Source organism: Chenopodium quinoa, unplaced genomic scaffold (assembly GCF_001683475.1).
Source record: "Chenopodium quinoa cultivar QQ74 unplaced genomic scaffold, ASM168347v1, whole genome shotgun sequence".
NCBI lineage: Eukaryota > Viridiplantae > Streptophyta > Magnoliopsida > Caryophyllales > Amaranthaceae > Chenopodium > Chenopodium quinoa.
The window spans coordinates 1,942,324-1,958,832 of NW_018745174.1; the positions used below are offsets into that span (position 1 = coordinate 1,942,324).

General features: G+C 35.7%; 1 long non-coding RNA gene across 2 annotated transcripts; it reads left to right on the forward strand.

Annotated features, from left to right (window-relative positions):
* Positions 1–7,809: 7,809 nt before the first annotated feature.
* Positions 7,810–10,127, forward strand: LOC110710596. 2 transcript variants are annotated; one of them, XR_002509181.1, is made up of 3 exons: positions 7,810–8,079; positions 9,006–9,206; positions 9,833–10,127. It is a non-coding gene; the product is annotated as an uncharacterized LOC110710596 (long non-coding RNA). The 2 variants fall into 2 exon arrangements; XR_002509180.1 differs by having other exon boundaries at positions 7,813–8,079; positions 9,836–10,127.
* Positions 10,128–16,509: the final 6,382 nt, after the last annotated feature.

Here is a 16,509-nt window from a genome sequence, read left to right on the forward strand (position 1 = left end):
TTGTTATGAATATTGTAGAATAATACTCTTTTTTTTTTTTTTTTTTTTTTTTTTTTTTTTTTTTTTTTTTTTGCATTTAGGGGATCAAGTCAATGTTTTAGGGATGGAGGACACCTAAAGGCTGGTTGCAAGGATGAGAAGATTGCTTGATATACAACTTGGTTAATACTTTTGTATATATTTGCTATTAAATATTGTTAAATATAATACTTTTGTATATATATAATGACAAAATTAAAATTTATGCCTATTAGCACCTATTATAGAAAATTTATGCCTATTAGCACCTATTATAGAAAATTTATGCCTATTAGCACCTAGAATTATTTTTTTTTAAAATGAAAAATTGAACAAAGAGGGCGATGTTGATTTTGCCCTTTTAAAATATGATCAAACTGTTGGGGAAATTTGTGGTTAAACAAGGGTCACAAAAATAGCAAACAAATTAAACTGGAAAATCTTCGAGGCGTGAACAGAATCACTTTCCCAAAAGTATAATTCTGACCCTATACTACAACCGGGTTTCACTGAAATTTACTTAGGAGATACAACGAAGAACAATTGTAATCACAAGTAGGATGATTACAATTCAATGTATAAAAGCTTGTGTAATTATGATGATGATAATTAGAAAATTGCAAAAGGTTTTCAAGAAAAATAAAATCTGAATATTTTTCTCAATCTATCTCCAACATATGTTCCCAGAACATATATATATTAAAGTACCAACTTTCACCAAAAGTCACGAAGAGAAACTACCAAAACCGTACAAAAACTGACGAAGCTGCCAGCTTTCAAACTGAATACCACGCGCCCGATCGGGTCTGCCACCGCCTGACCGGGCGATTATGAGTGTCAATTTCTGCCACCTCTCGGGCCCGATCGGGCGGTGGTTGCTCGATCGGGCGGTGAATCCAAAATTCCAGATTTCAATTTCCTTCAGTTTTGTTCCCTTCTCGCGCCCGATCTGGCGGTGGCTTCCCGATCGGGCGGCGTAGAAGATGATATTCTGATCACCCTCGCGCCCGGTCGGGCGAGCACCACCCTGACCGGGCGGCTGACCGGGCAGCGTACAGAGGCATACAGGGGCAACATTCCTTCCCCTCTAAAACAGAGGTTTTCTATCAAAGTGTTTGATTTCTCCTTTATCAATCTTTAACCAAGATTAATTGCTTTAATATTCTTTATTAATTAAATTACAACACCTTTGCCTAAGTAATATAATTAATTAACATGGATTTGTCTAAATTCTCAAAATTATTCAACAATCCTCCCCCATTTTGAGAATTAAACTAGACACATTGCAAAAACATCATCATCACAAAACAATCTTATGCATAAATGAAAGTGTACATAGACTTGAACTCCCACTTAGTGCAATATACAATTCAAGAATCCGTATCCATTTGGTATCGTAAAACGTTTGAACCAAAAGCAACACATTTGGAAACTTGAAGATATTACACACACAAGATTAATTACTTAAATACATATTAGTTTGACACTATAAGCCATGTGTCCATATATATTCATAAGTACATCAAAGATACACCCCTAATAGCTTCTTGAAGCGGCTAAACCTCGTACTTATATAGGTAGAGTTCCAACATGCTTCTGTAACCAAAGCACTTTTATCAGGAATTCTATTAAGTTTAAAAACAACCTCTTTTCATCACAGAAAAACCGAAACTTTACCTTGGATGAATAAACTTTACCGTGGTTGCTATTGATGTTTTTAAATAATCTAATTATAATATAGATTTATAAATAAATAATAATAAAAAAAACATCCACCTCCACCACCAGTTGATGAGAACCCCTATCCCTTGCCTACCAGTAGCCCCATACCCCATCCCACCGGCCTCCAGATCTCCCCACACCGAGCAAGTCCCGTCCACCAGCAGCCGACCCTACCATTCAACTCTAAAGTTCTAATTGGGCGATTCGTGAAAGGCAATAATATTACCATCAAAGATCCTAGAGTTTCCTCCAAAAACCTCATCATAAAATTCAAGAAAGAATCTAGGGAATCAAAGACCTTGATTCTTCAAATGGTACTATTTTGAACTCCTCTCAACTCAAACCCCTTCCCCCTTCTGAAATCCGTAGGCTTTTTCGTGATGGGAGAAGAGCGGAGGCAAGTTGTAGGGAATAATTTCAAGCCTTTAAAATCCCACTAGCTCGAACCCCACTGTGATCATACACTAAAGTACGGTGGCGTCCAAAAGGGAAGAAGATAGAGCAAAAGAGTCGCCAACAAGTTTTTAGGAACTTGTAAACCGTTCACGAGGTGAAGGTTACACCCCTTAACGATCCAAGAGATCGTCAACTACATAAGGTCTTGAACCAAATAAGGGTTCGGGGATGAAGGTACAAATCCAACCTAAAAGAGATTGAACCTGCCCTAATAATAGGCCTCTACTTTATTCTGATCGTATTCATGTGCGCTTTTTGATTAACATGCAATCAATAGGATTAACCCTAAACCTGTTTAATCTATATTGGTTGAATATAATGCACAAATAAATCTATTATTGGCGATCACTTGAAATTATAATCACAATTAACCCTAAACAAGATTATTAAATATCTTATTAAGCGTGATTACAAGTACCAATTCCCTTTAAACATGCATAAAAGGCGTGATCAAGCAATAATCATAAATAAGCATCAAGCAACATAATAAATAATCATTATCATGAATAATAATATTATAATCATAACAATGTTCATGTTAATATTAAAGCATAATAAAAATAGCAAGATCCTAGGCATGATACTAACAAGATTAATAAACAAACCCTAGTATGTCACTAAGCAATAAAAATCAAATCTTTAATCCTAACATGATGCTAACAATCATAAATATTAGGAAGAACATAGGAAGCATCGCAGGAATCATATTTAATATTAAAAATACCCTAGACATGATACTAGGAATATCATAATAACAATATAAACATGATTTCTACATCATAACATCAATAAAAACCATTAAAGTACTTACTTTGATGCCTCGTACCCTCAGAAATTAAAACCTTTCACGTCTAGGGCGAAAGCAACTTCGAATATGGCTAGGTGTTTCTAGATCTTGTGAATGCAGAATTTTGTATGAAAAAAACAAAGTAAGAAAGAATGAAAGAAAGAGATGAATGAATTAGAGAGAATTAATGAAAACTGATTGTAGATGAGAATTCGTGAGAATTGGTGAATCAAAACGGAGTTTTTAATACGATATTAATAGAGAAAATCAGCCAAAAAAGATAAATTAACAAAACAGAGCTTGACGCTCAGAAAACAGAGCTGGCGCCAACCCTGACTAACTGGCGCCAGGCACCAACACTAGCGCCAGGCCTGGTTCCAGGCGCCAAGGCTTGGGGTTAGGAGCCAAGCCTGATTCCAACGCGTTTTTGAAAATCCGATAAGTTTACCGTACAGGAGGATAAAATAATATAATTTCCTCAAAATGCTATTTGATTTTGATTAAAACTCTGAAAAGTCAACACAAAAGTCAATTTATCAATGCTAATTGAATTAGGAATGAAAAGAACCTTCTAGAAGATTCTAGAAGACTAAAACCATTCCTAATTGCATTAGAAATGATAAATCATATTAGGCCCTCCCCTAGATCTTTGGGCCGTACATAAAGCTCAAATCGGGCCTAGCTTGGTAAGTTGGCCATAACTTCCTCAATATTCATCGGAATTGGGCTTATAATATATCGTTGGAAAGGTCTTTGCAAGACCCATCCAACTACACTACTATTGGACCCATATCATGGACCAACCAAAATGGATTGGATGTTTTCTTAAAATAAGTTTTCAAAAACAGAGAGAAGAGAAAAGAGATTAAAACTTTCCGCAACACTAGACCTTTCCACACTTTCGTTTCATTCGATTATGATTCGACGTGAAAGGTACTCATCACTGGGTTTGGTTTTGGGGAGACACAAATGGGTGTCTACAGAAGCCCCCACTTTGACTGAGTTTGGAGAAACGCAAGTTTCGAAAACGAAAGTCAAAGTAGCGATAGGGACGGAGAATGATTCAGAACGTTCTGCGATCCTAAACCAATCTTGTAACGCCGATACCTGCAAAACTAGCATTAGTTAAACAGATAAAAGAGTTAAGAAACGCGTATCTTGCACCGTCGAGCACACGTCTCTGAAAGTAACCGATTGATGTCGCTTTACTGTATCCTTGTTGTTTTGATGACCTCCTGCAAGCTAGAGAATTTCATCCCGCTTGAAAACCGCTACGCCTGTAACTGCTTCCAATATAGAAGATTGCTTTGCTTGAAACGATCCTCCTCCGCTATGATAATATTCCACATCCAAGGGAATACTATCGAAGATTGCTTCTCTTGAAACAATCCTCAGTTGTTTGTGACAACTCTCCACAATCTAGGGAATGCCACCTTGCTGTTTCAATGTTCTGAACAAAGAGCTTCTTTTTCCTGCTGTGATAGTCTTCGAAAAGATCACTGCTTTTTAATATTTGCTATGCCAGTACGTCGGCGCTTTGCTGCTTGTGAACCAGTATGTCGGTTCTTTTGCTGTGATGACAATCCTTTTTTCTTTGGGAATAGTTGCCAACACAACTCTTGTATGATGTATGACAATCCGATTTAGGGAAATTTGTCAATGGCACGTAACAATCCATCCTTGGAAATGTTGCCACGATGAAGCGACAATCCATATCTCGGAAAATTTGCCAAAATCTAATCTTTGGAAAAGTTGCCAATGCTTTGTAACAATCTTTCATAAGAACTTTGCTACGATCGACAATCCACATCTTGGAATATAACTCTTGAAAGCAATCCATCTTGGAAATTTGCCAACGCTATGCGACAATCCTTTTGGGAAAATATTGCCACAATTGACAATCCGCGTCTTGGAACATTTGTAAAAAAGAGTCGACCGACAATCCTCTTCGGGAAAATTTTCCACTTGCTGAAGACAATCCACGTTGAGGAACTTTCCCGAAATTTATGATGAATAGAGACCTACAACAATCCTTTGGGAAATTTTGCCATAGGGAATAGGTGTATGACAATCCAATCTCGGAAAACTTGCCAAAGATCCATGAATGTATGACAATCTGAAATTGGAAAAACTTGCCAATAAAGAAGGAGCACGACAATCCACGCTTGGAAACTTTGCCAGAGATGACAATCCAATCTTGGAAAAAATCGTCGTTGAAGAAGATGCACGGGATGACAATCCAATTTTTGGAAATATTGTCGTTTAATAAGAATGCGCGACAACCCATATTTGGAAATATTGTCGTTTAAGTGCTTGCTTTTGAACCGATGCTTTGGTGCTTGTAATGAGCCAATACTTAGGCGCTTAAGCTAAGTGAGACGATCTTTCATCAGGTCAATCACTTATTGCGATTGTAATCAAAATGACTACTTAATCATGTCAAATTGCTTGTAGGGGCTAACTGGCTTACCAAGGAACCCAAAATCGCTGTATGAGGTCGAAATCACCTTTCTGAGAGGCTTCGAGTTCTGTCGCTGCTGAGATATCTCTGGCGCCAATAATTGACTCTGTCGCCGAATGCTGTGATAGGGTCTTCCCTGTTCTGTTGCACCTATATTTATTTTTGACTATAGAACTTTGCCAATCTCTTTAGCCATCTTAGGGTTGACCTAAGGCTTAACATTGCTTGACTCATCGACTTGACACGACTCAAGGTATAAACTTGACTCGATATGATTGACTCGAGGTTGACTCGACTCGAAGTGAAATGACACGTGTTAGACTCAAATCAAAGTGATATGACACGACATGACTCAATGTGAACATGACTCGTGCGACTCGAAAATGCAAAAAAGCAAAAAAGCAAAAATATTCTGTCATTTTTGTGGAGGGTACCGACTTTCTCCCGAAAAAGAAAGACGTGAAAAAGAAGAAGCGAAGTTTTCGAATGCATGTTGAATGAGCTTAGTCAAATGTCATTTGATACTATCTCTCAAGGTGCAAGGATTAATCCATCCTAGGCTATCTCAATGGTTGACTCAATGATGACAGTATTTGGGTAACTTTGGCACGGAGGCTAAGCACTTCATACTTCGTGATGCAATGATGATTATGATTGATGAGTGATGTTGATATGACATGGCATGCTTCAATGTTGTGTTAAGATTTCATGACAAAGGGTTCCTAAGGGAAGTATATTTGGTCATGTATCTGTGATGTGTGTGATAGTGACACTAAAGCTAAGCTACAAGAGCTAAGTGTGTGGAAAGATATTATTTGTTGAAAGAGTCAAATGGTGGTGACTCTTAGGCTAGGTAAGCTAATGATGTAGGGATCAAGCCCCCAAGTCTAGCTCTAAGTGAATAGGGATGAGCATTGGATATCCCTTGATATGATCATGGTGCAAGTGTGTGAATGTGAATATGAATGCATTTTTATTACGGCCGCACCTCAATGTGAGGTTGCCTACGTATCCGTTAGGAATCAGCCCGAACGTAGCTCTAGCTGAACCTCGCACAAGTATGTGTATACCTCAAAAAGGTCTTTTTAAGGGTTGTAACGTGGTTAGGCTAAAGAATGAAGAAGAACGGGATAAAAAGGCTCAAGACCCTAGATAAGCCCCCAAGGTGTGCAACCTCGCTTTTGAATCTTTATATTTTTATGCTTGAGTTTCTACTCTTTTTTTTGCTCTCTTTTATCTTTTGCTTTAGCATCTACTTTATTTTTATAAGTGTGAGAAATCCTGATCATGCGGTCTGTCACTCACTTGGCATTCATGTTTCTCAGGCACGGTACCGAGCACTCGATAAGAGACGCAATCTGAGACGTGTTCTTATCGAAGATATTTTCATATCAAAGACATTGGAACACTTGCTCTTTTATACACTTTTATTTATTTTTTTGCTATTTTAATCTTTTGAATTTGCTCAAGCTTTCTTTAGAATTGCATAAGTTACACACCATCCCATCCCAAGGTTAGGTAGATATAGGTTGAAGAAAGAAAGGGTCTATAGTTAGACGAGGCTCAAAGCGGTTTATGAAGAAAGGATTGTAAGAAGGGTGAAAGGAGATATGATGTGGCTACAAGGGGTGCCTTAAATCATTGGTATACCTTGTGCTTAATTCGACATGGATTTCTTTTTTTTTTTTTTTTTTTTTTTTTTGTGCAATGCAATGATCATATGCAAGGAAATAAATGCTCATTTTATTAAAAAGGGGAAAAGGAAAAAACTATAAAATTAATCTAAAGGAAAAGAAAAAGGTGCCTATGCTAGACTTATAGGGGAAAGTAAAAAAATGAAAAAGAAATAGAAAAAGAGGTGATGAAATCTTGTCGTTGAAGCTCGCCTCTGTCTTGTGTTGTTTGCTCCGACATCATCCAGTCTTCTCGCTGGCTAGAGGCAATGGGATCTTATTTGCCTCTATGAGATCTTGAATGAGGTTTTGAAACCTATAGCATTCATCAGTAGTATGACCGCGCCTTCGATGGTACTTGCAATAGGAGTTTGGATTCCATCTCGAAGATCGATTTTCTGGTGTTGGATCCTCGGTAGGGCCAATAGGTTTGATTAATCCTCGATCATAGAGACGATCGAAAGCAGCATCGTAGGTCATTCCAATGGGTGTAAACACTCGCCTGGGTTTCTTTTTAGATCCTTGATTGTCCATGGCTAAGACATCATTGTGGTCGAAGGTACTAACATTATTACTAACATAATTACTGAAGTGGGCGTTTTCGGAAGAAGAAGGATTGTCGTTATTCTTTCCTTTCCAGCCACCGTGGATGTTTTTTTTTTCTTTAAATTAGGAGGAAATTATATACGGAGTACTCCTTAAGAAAAAAGAAATTATATATGAGTAATAATGTACTACCATTTACCCAAATTGAAGCATGCGTTCATCACTTTCAAAAGAATACCTTGAAAAACAACAAAGTACTTCAAAAAGGGGAACTTCCACTGTCGACCTTCAGTATTCAAAAAACCGCCAGCCGCTTACTGTTTCGTTCCAACGCCGGACCGCTGCTCCACCGCCGCACCATTGCTCCACCGCCGCACAACGTCTGCAGCACCGCACCTGTTCGCTGAGCCATTGAGGTAGGCTCGATTTTTTTTTTTTTAAACAAAGGTTCGAATTTTTCTTGTCATAGAGAAATTGGATTTTGATAATTTGTCAATCTTATTGCATGAATCATTCGAATTATGATGGAAATAGAAGTAACTTTGTAGATTTCATCTATTAAAGTAAATTGCAACTCGAATTTTAGGTAATTGAAAAAAACTTCAAAGTTCTAGTTTTAGGGATAAATTCAGTCGATTGTTTTTATGCAAATATTTCAGTCATATTGCAGTAAATTAATCAAATTACCCTTAATTTTGTCAAATTTAAATTTATTTCAGTAGTAATCAAAATTATTTTAGCCAAATTTATCATACCTAAGTTAAAGTTAGAACCCTAATCAGATAAAGAAAAAGGGGTAGGGAGAAATTGATTACCACTGGATTATTGTGCTCTATTAATTTCAAATACTTTGCAAAATATTTAGAAATATTGTTTCACTTTGCTTTCCTTTCATAAAAGGGTTGGTTATGAGATCTTGTGATAAATATGTTTCTAGTAATGTATAAGAAAAATCATGGTTATTACTATGCTTATAATGATGAGTAAGGAGTGTGTAGTGTTTTTCTGGAATTTGTGTCTCTGATTGTGAAGAGAGAAGAGAAGGGAATCATAAGTAGTTGTAGTGGTTAAGATTTAGATGGCTAAAACATTTCACAAGGGCTGGAAATTTTAAGTTTATTTACCATTAGCTTTGGAGGATATTGAGGCAACTAAATTTTAATTCTTTCTCTGTTTTACAAACTGAAAACTGAAATAAACATTTTCCAGCTAACTTTGCTAGCATCTCATACACATACTTATGCTTCACATATTTAGACACAAAATAGTTTAAATAACCATTGCATCCAACTTTCTTCATCTCACCTCTCTCTTGCATCTCTTTTCTGACTTTATCTACAAGGTCTCATATCCTTCATCAACCAACCCAGCATAGCTGAATGCAGATAATACTGTAATGAAATTGACTACATCAGGTTTTATACCTGACCTATACATTTCATGCTTGACCTATTACAAACCTAGTTGCAGTGGTAGTGGATATTACGTTTGTCGCTACATGATTGAGACAATTAAATAAAGGCAAATGATCATCCCCGACAAGGTACGACATTTAGTTTGAATGTATCTTGAGTAGTTAATGTACATGCATCTTGCAAATTTTATATGAAGTTGTATGCAAACCAACTTATAAATTTGAGCAAATGGGTTAATAAAGGTATATGTTGTTATGCATTTTACATCTTTCTCTGAGCCCTGCTACTTGATATTATAAAAGTTAGAAATGCAACAAAAGCAGATTCATCATGCCCATAAAAAACAGCAGCACATTATGACGATGGTGCCTCAATAGCAATAGCAGAACATTTCAATGATGATCTCTTTGTTTGTCTTAGCTTAAAAGTATGGGGTTTTTCTTATTACTCTTAAAAGCAGAATTAGAATTGTTTAATTTGGTGATTAGAAAAAATAGTTGTTGGCTAAGTAAAGCCATTAATAGAAGATTTTTTTGTAAAGATACAGGCATAATTAGAATTGATTAGTATGCTTATTATGATGTTAGACTATTTATATATTTTGTTGGGATGGGATGTATTCTATGATGGAGGTTTCTTGTGTACTCAAATTGAAACTACGGTTTAAAATGTTATATTTTGATATACTTAGTTATATTTAATAAGATCAAATTATTGTACATTAACAAATAGGCATGTATTTTACATTGTTTAGCAGTATTTCAAGCAAGTTCCTCCTGCATATTCTCAACAAATGATCAATGAGCTTAGGGAAAGGTGAATTTCGTATGTTACTGGATACCATCAACCAAATGACGACGTCAATGATTTATGTGAATTGTAGATCAATATGGTATTGGATACCATCAACCAAATGACGACGTCAATTGTAGATTCTTAACTCTCGTATTTGTTGTATAGCACAAATTTTCGGGGTGAATGATTTAGTTTAATTGTGGTTGGATATTTTAAATTATATATATGAAATATATTTTGATGGTTTTGTTTTATCTGGAAATATATTTGGTTAATTTTATTATATTGAAATTTATATTGTACATACAGGATCATAATTTATTTTATACTGGAACTGTGGAATTTTTCTTGCAGGATATATGTAAGAGATAAAATACAGGAATAATCTCTGTCAAAAAAAATACAGGAATATGAAAAATAATACAGGTATACAGGACAATAAAGGAATAATACAGTAGCAATAAAATGTAATATATGGCTTGATTTTTTTTATTTAAAAAAAACATTAGAGAACTGTTATCTAACTTGACCGTTCTATAATGTAATGCAATATAAAACGGTTAATATATAAGTAGCCTAACCGTTCTTTTTCCTTCCTTAATTTACGTTTTTAAGAAGTGAAAAGAGAACGGTTGTGACTAACAACCGTTCTCTATTTAGTAGTATATAAAACGCCTCATTAACCTGTTCTCTATACTTTATACATCGCTTAGCAGAAGAACGCCTATAAGGCGATCTATAAAGCCTATTATAACAGTTCTCTAAGGCCTTTTTTGTAGTAGTGATTTAATCAACTTGCAAACCTTTTCTTTCTGTCCTTCCACAACAAACCCTTCCGGTTGTTGCATGTAAACTTCTTCCTCTAGATTTCCATTCAAGAATGCTGTCTTGACATCCATTTGATGGATCACAAGATTGTGGATAGCCGCAAGTCCTATCAACAATCTTATAGTTGAGATTCTAGAAACAGGTGCATATGTATCGAAATAATCGATACCAGGTTTTTGTGTAAAACCTTGTGCCACTAACCGGGCTTTGAACTTTTCAACCGTTCCAATAATCCTCAATTTCCTTTTGAAGATCCATTTGCACCCAATTGGTTTACATTTTGGTGGTAAAGTAGCTAAAACCCAAGTATTGTTTCCCATGACGGATTCCATCTCATCATTAATAGCTTCCTTCTAAAATGGAGCATCACGAGACCTCATAGCCTCATCATAGGTCAAAGGATCATCTTACACATTAAAAATGTATGGAAATTGTGTTGAAACAGATTCCCTTGATCCTTCAACTAAGTACACATGAAAGTTTGGGGCAAAAGATTTTTCTTTCCTTGCCCTCTTACTTCTCCTAGGTTGTGATGATGATGTAGATGCCTCCTCTAAATGAGTTTGGTCATCCACCTCTTGATCAATGACAATTTGATCAATACTTTGAGCATTGACATTTGGAGTTATATCCTTTGGTCTAGGAATTGAAGAAAATCGATTTTCATCAAACAATGCATCCCTTGACTCAATGGTGGTGTGAAACGACCAAAAGTCATTTTGTTCTATTACATAGAACCTATAGGATTTGCTATGATCCGTATATCCTATAAAAATGCATTCAACTCCTCTTTCACCTAATTTTTTACGTTTAGGTTCCGGCACTTTACAATTGCCCTACAACCCCAAACTTTGAGATGACTCAAGTTTGGTTTCCTTTTATACCATAGCTCATATGGGGTTACATCTTTCCCTTTCATGGGAACACGATTTAACACGTAAAAAGCCGTTAAAACGGCTTCACCCCAAAATCCATCACTTAAACCTGAATATGACAACATAGAATTTACCATTTCTTCTAGTGTCCTATTCTTCCTTTCCACTACACCATTTTGTTGTGGTGTATATGCCGCAGTAGTTTCATGTACTAAACCTAAAGATTGGAAATAACTTGGGTCATAGTGTAGGGAATAATTTCAAGCCTTAAATCCCACTAGCTTGAACCCCACTGTGGTCATACACTAAAGTACGGTGGCGTCCAAAAGGGAAGAAGATAGAGCAAAAGAGTCGCCAACAAGTTTTTTAGGAACTTGTAAACCGTTCACGAGGTGAAGGTTACACCCCTTAACGATCCAAGAGATCGTCAACTCCATAAGGTCTAGAACCAAATAAGGGTTCGGGAATGATGGTACAAATCCAACCTAAAAGAGATTGAACCTGCCCTAATAATAGACCTCTACTTTATTCTGATCGTATTCATGTGCGCTTTCTGACTAACATACAATCAATAGGATTAACCCTAAACCTGTTTATCTATATTGGTTGAATTTAATGCACAAACAAATCTATTATTGGCGATCACTTGAATTATAATCAAATTAACCCTAACAAGATTATTAATTATCTTATCAAGCGTGATTACAAGTACAAATTCCCTTTAAACATGCATAAAAGGCGTGATCAAGCAATAAAATATAATCAAGCAACATAATATTAATCAATAATAATCATGATAATAAAAATATAATCATCATAAATAAAATAATCATCATCAAAATAATAATAATAATAATATTTATAATCGTCATAAATTATAACAATTATAATCATAATCATGTTCATGTTAAAGCATGATAAAAATAGCAAGATCCTAGGCATGATACTAACAAGATTAATAACAAACCCTAGCATGTCACTAAGCAATAAAAGTCAAATATTTAGCCCTAACATGATACTAACAATCATAAATATTAGGAAGAATATAGGAAGCATCATAAAAATCATATTTAATATTAAAATTACCCTAGACATGATACTAGGAATATCATAATAACAATGTAAACATGATTTCTACATCATAACATCAATTAATCAATTAATTACTTACTTTGATGCCTCGTACCTCTTTCTAATAACAAAATACACACGTTAGTAACTTCAAGGAAAATAATAATCAAAAAAATTAAATTAAATAATTAAAAGAGAGATTTGGGACCAAACCATCAGAAATTAAACCTTTTACGTCTAGGGCGAAGGCAACTTCGAATAAGGGTAGGTGTTTCTAGATCTTGTGAATGCGGAATTTTGTATGTGAAAACAAAGGAAGAAAGAATTGAATGTTTTAAGAGAGATGAATGATTTAGAGAATGCTAAAGAATTAATGATTGTTGATGAAAACTTGCGAATGAGGAGAATTGGTGAATGAAAACGGAGTTTTTAATACGATATTTATAGAGAAAATCAGCCAAAAAGATAAATTAGACAAAACAGAGTCTGACGCTCAGAAAACAGAGCTGGCGCCAACCCTGGCTAGCTGGCGCCAGGCACCACCACTAGCGCCAGGCGCCAGGCCTGATACCAACGCGTTTTCGAAAATCCGATAAGTTTACCGTACTGGAGGATAAAATAATATAATTTCCTCAAAAATGCTATTTGATTTTGATTAAAACTCTGAAAAGTAAAAAAAAGTCAATTTATCAATGCTAATTGGATTAGGAATGATAAATCATATTAGGCCCTCCCCTAGATCATTGGGCCGTACATAAAGCTCAAACCGGGCCCAGTTTGGTAAATTGGCCATAACTTCCTCAATATTCATCGGAATTGGGCTTATAATATATCGTTGGAAAGGTCTTTGCAAGTCCCATCCAACTACACTACTATTGGACCCATATCATGGACCAACCAAACTGGATTGACTGTTTTCTTAAAATAAGTTTTCAAAAACAGAGAGAAGGGAAAAGAAATAAAAACTTTCCGCAACACTAGACCTTTCCACACTTTCGTTTCATTCGATTATGATTCGACGTGAAAGGTACTCATCACTGGGTTTGGTTTTGGGGAGACACAAATGGGTGTCTACACATAGTATTCACCTCCTTTATCGGTTCTTAACTTTTTAATCTTTTCATTGGTTTGCAATTCTACTTCACTTTTGTAGATTTTAAATTTATCAAGGGCTTCATCTTTAGAAAATAACAAATAAATGTAACAAAACCTTGAATAATCATCAATAAAAGTTACCAAATATTTCTTATTCCCTAAAGAAGGTGTGTTGTGAAAATCACACAAATCACTATGCACTAAATCAAGCAATGAATTATTTTTCTCAACAACATTAGGAAATGGTTTCCTTGTGATTTTGGTTAACATGCATGTCTTACACTTCTCTATTCTTGGATCAAACACAAGTATCATATCATGCTTTGACATAAAATACAACTTTTTATAATTGACATGACCAAGTCGCAAATGCCATAGAGAAGAATTATCATTAACAACATACACAACATCATTCAAAGTATTTGAAATACTTAACTTAAACATACCATTACACAAATAACCAAGTCCTACAAATTGGCCTCCTTTAGACAAAATAAATTTATCTGACTCAAACACCATCTTAAAACCTAATCGATTCAAGATTGCACCAGATACAAGATTTCTCCTAAGTTCAGGAGAATACAACACATCTCTTAAAATAAGAGATTTTCCCGAACTAAAGACTAGCTCCACTTGTCCTTTACCAAACACCTTAGCTGTAGAGTCATTGCCCATATAGAGAATTTCTCCATTATCAACCTCCAAGAAGGTCTTGAATAATGATCTATCCTTGCACACGTGCCTCGATGCTCCCGAATCGACATACCACGAACAATCAGCCTGTACACGATTGATTTCAGAAATCATACACATATAATTCATAAATGAATTAAATGAAATTTGTGCACAAGATTTACCTTGTTTGTCTTGGGATTGGCTAGCATTGCCATTCCCATCTTGAGCCTTCTTCTTGCTCATCCTTTTCTTCCAGATTGTGCAATCTTTCTTGAAGTGACCGGGTTTTCCACAAACCCAACAAGCACGTGACTTTGAACCATCACCGCTTAACTTAGGCTTCATGCGTTTATTTTTGTTTGAGTCATTACCCCTTTTTCTCACATTTTGTTTGGCATCCTCCACTACATTTACCGTAGTATAACTAGGATTTGCATCCTTATTTCCCTCTTGCACCCGGATTTCTTCCTCAATCCGGATGTGAGAAGCCAAACTCTCAAGATTAACATCATCCTTCCTATGTTTTAAACCACTTTTAAAATCTTTCCAAGAAAAAGGTAATTTGTCTATTATAGATGACACTACAAAGGTCTCGTCAAGAACTATGTTATGCTGTCTAAGACTCCTTAATACGCTTTGTATCTCATGAAATTGTTCAATAATTGGTCTACTATCAATAATCTTATAATTATTAAATTTACTAACAAGAAACTTCTTGCTAGAAGCATCTTCAGCCATATATTTAGCCTCTAAATCATCCCATAGAGACTTAGCAGAATCATTAAACTGATAGATATCAAAAAGTTCATCAGACATACCATTGAGTATATATGGCCACAACAAATATAATTGTCATTCTCCCACTTGTTGCGTTTCCTTCCTTCATCCAAAGTTTCCTCCTCCTTCTCCACGGGTTTCGGAGTAGCAAGAACATAAGCCACCCCAACTGTAGTCAAGAAGAAATGCATCTTCCTCTGCCACCTTTGGAAATCAACACCCTCGAATTTGTCCAACTTTTGAATGTTGGCCATCAATTCCTTAACATTTTCCATCTTTGTTGTTTATACTTTTGGATTGTTAGGGAAATTTGTGTTTAAACAAGGGTCACAAAAATAGCAAACAAATTAAACCGGAAAATCTTCGAGGCGTGAACGGAATCACTTTTCCAAAAGTATAATTCCGACCCTATACTACAACCGGGTTTCACGGAAATTTACTTAGGAGATACAACGAAGAACAATTGTAATCACAAGTAGGATGATTACAATTCAATGTATAAAAGCTTGTGTAATTATGATGACGATAATTAGAAAATTGCAAAAGGTTTTCAAGAAAAATAAAATCTGAATATTTTTCTCAATCTATCTTCAACATATGTTCCCAGAACATATATATATATATATATATATATATATATATATATATATATATATATATATATATATATATATATATATATATATATATATATATATATATATATATTAAAGTACCAACTTTCACCAAAAGTCACGAAGAGAAACTACCGAAATCGTACAAAAACTGACAAAACTGCCAGCTTTCAAACTAAACACCACGCGCCTGATCGGGCAGGCCACCGCCCGAGCGGGCGATTATGAGTGTCAATTTCTGCCACCTCTCGGGCCCGATCGGGCGGTGGTTGCTCGATCGGGCGGTGAATCCAAAATTCCAGATTTCAATTTCCTTCAGTTTTGTTCCCTTTTCGCGCCCGATCTGGCGGTGGTTGCCCGATCGGGCGGCGTAGAAGATGATATTCTGATCACCCTTGCGCCCGGTCGGGCGAGCACCACCCTGACCGGGCGGCTGACCGGGCAGTGTACAGAGGCAGCGTACAGGGGCATGCAACATTCCTTCCCCTCTAAAACAGAGGTTTTCTATCAAAGTGTTTGAGTTCTCCTTTATCAATCTTTAACCAAGATTAATTGCTTTAATATTCTTTATTAATTAAATTACAACACCTTTGCCTAAGTAATATAATTAATTAACATGGACTTGTCTAAATTCTCAAAATTATTCAACACAAACAGGGCGAATTCTGAGCAAGGAGGGCAATATGAATTGACTTGTTTGA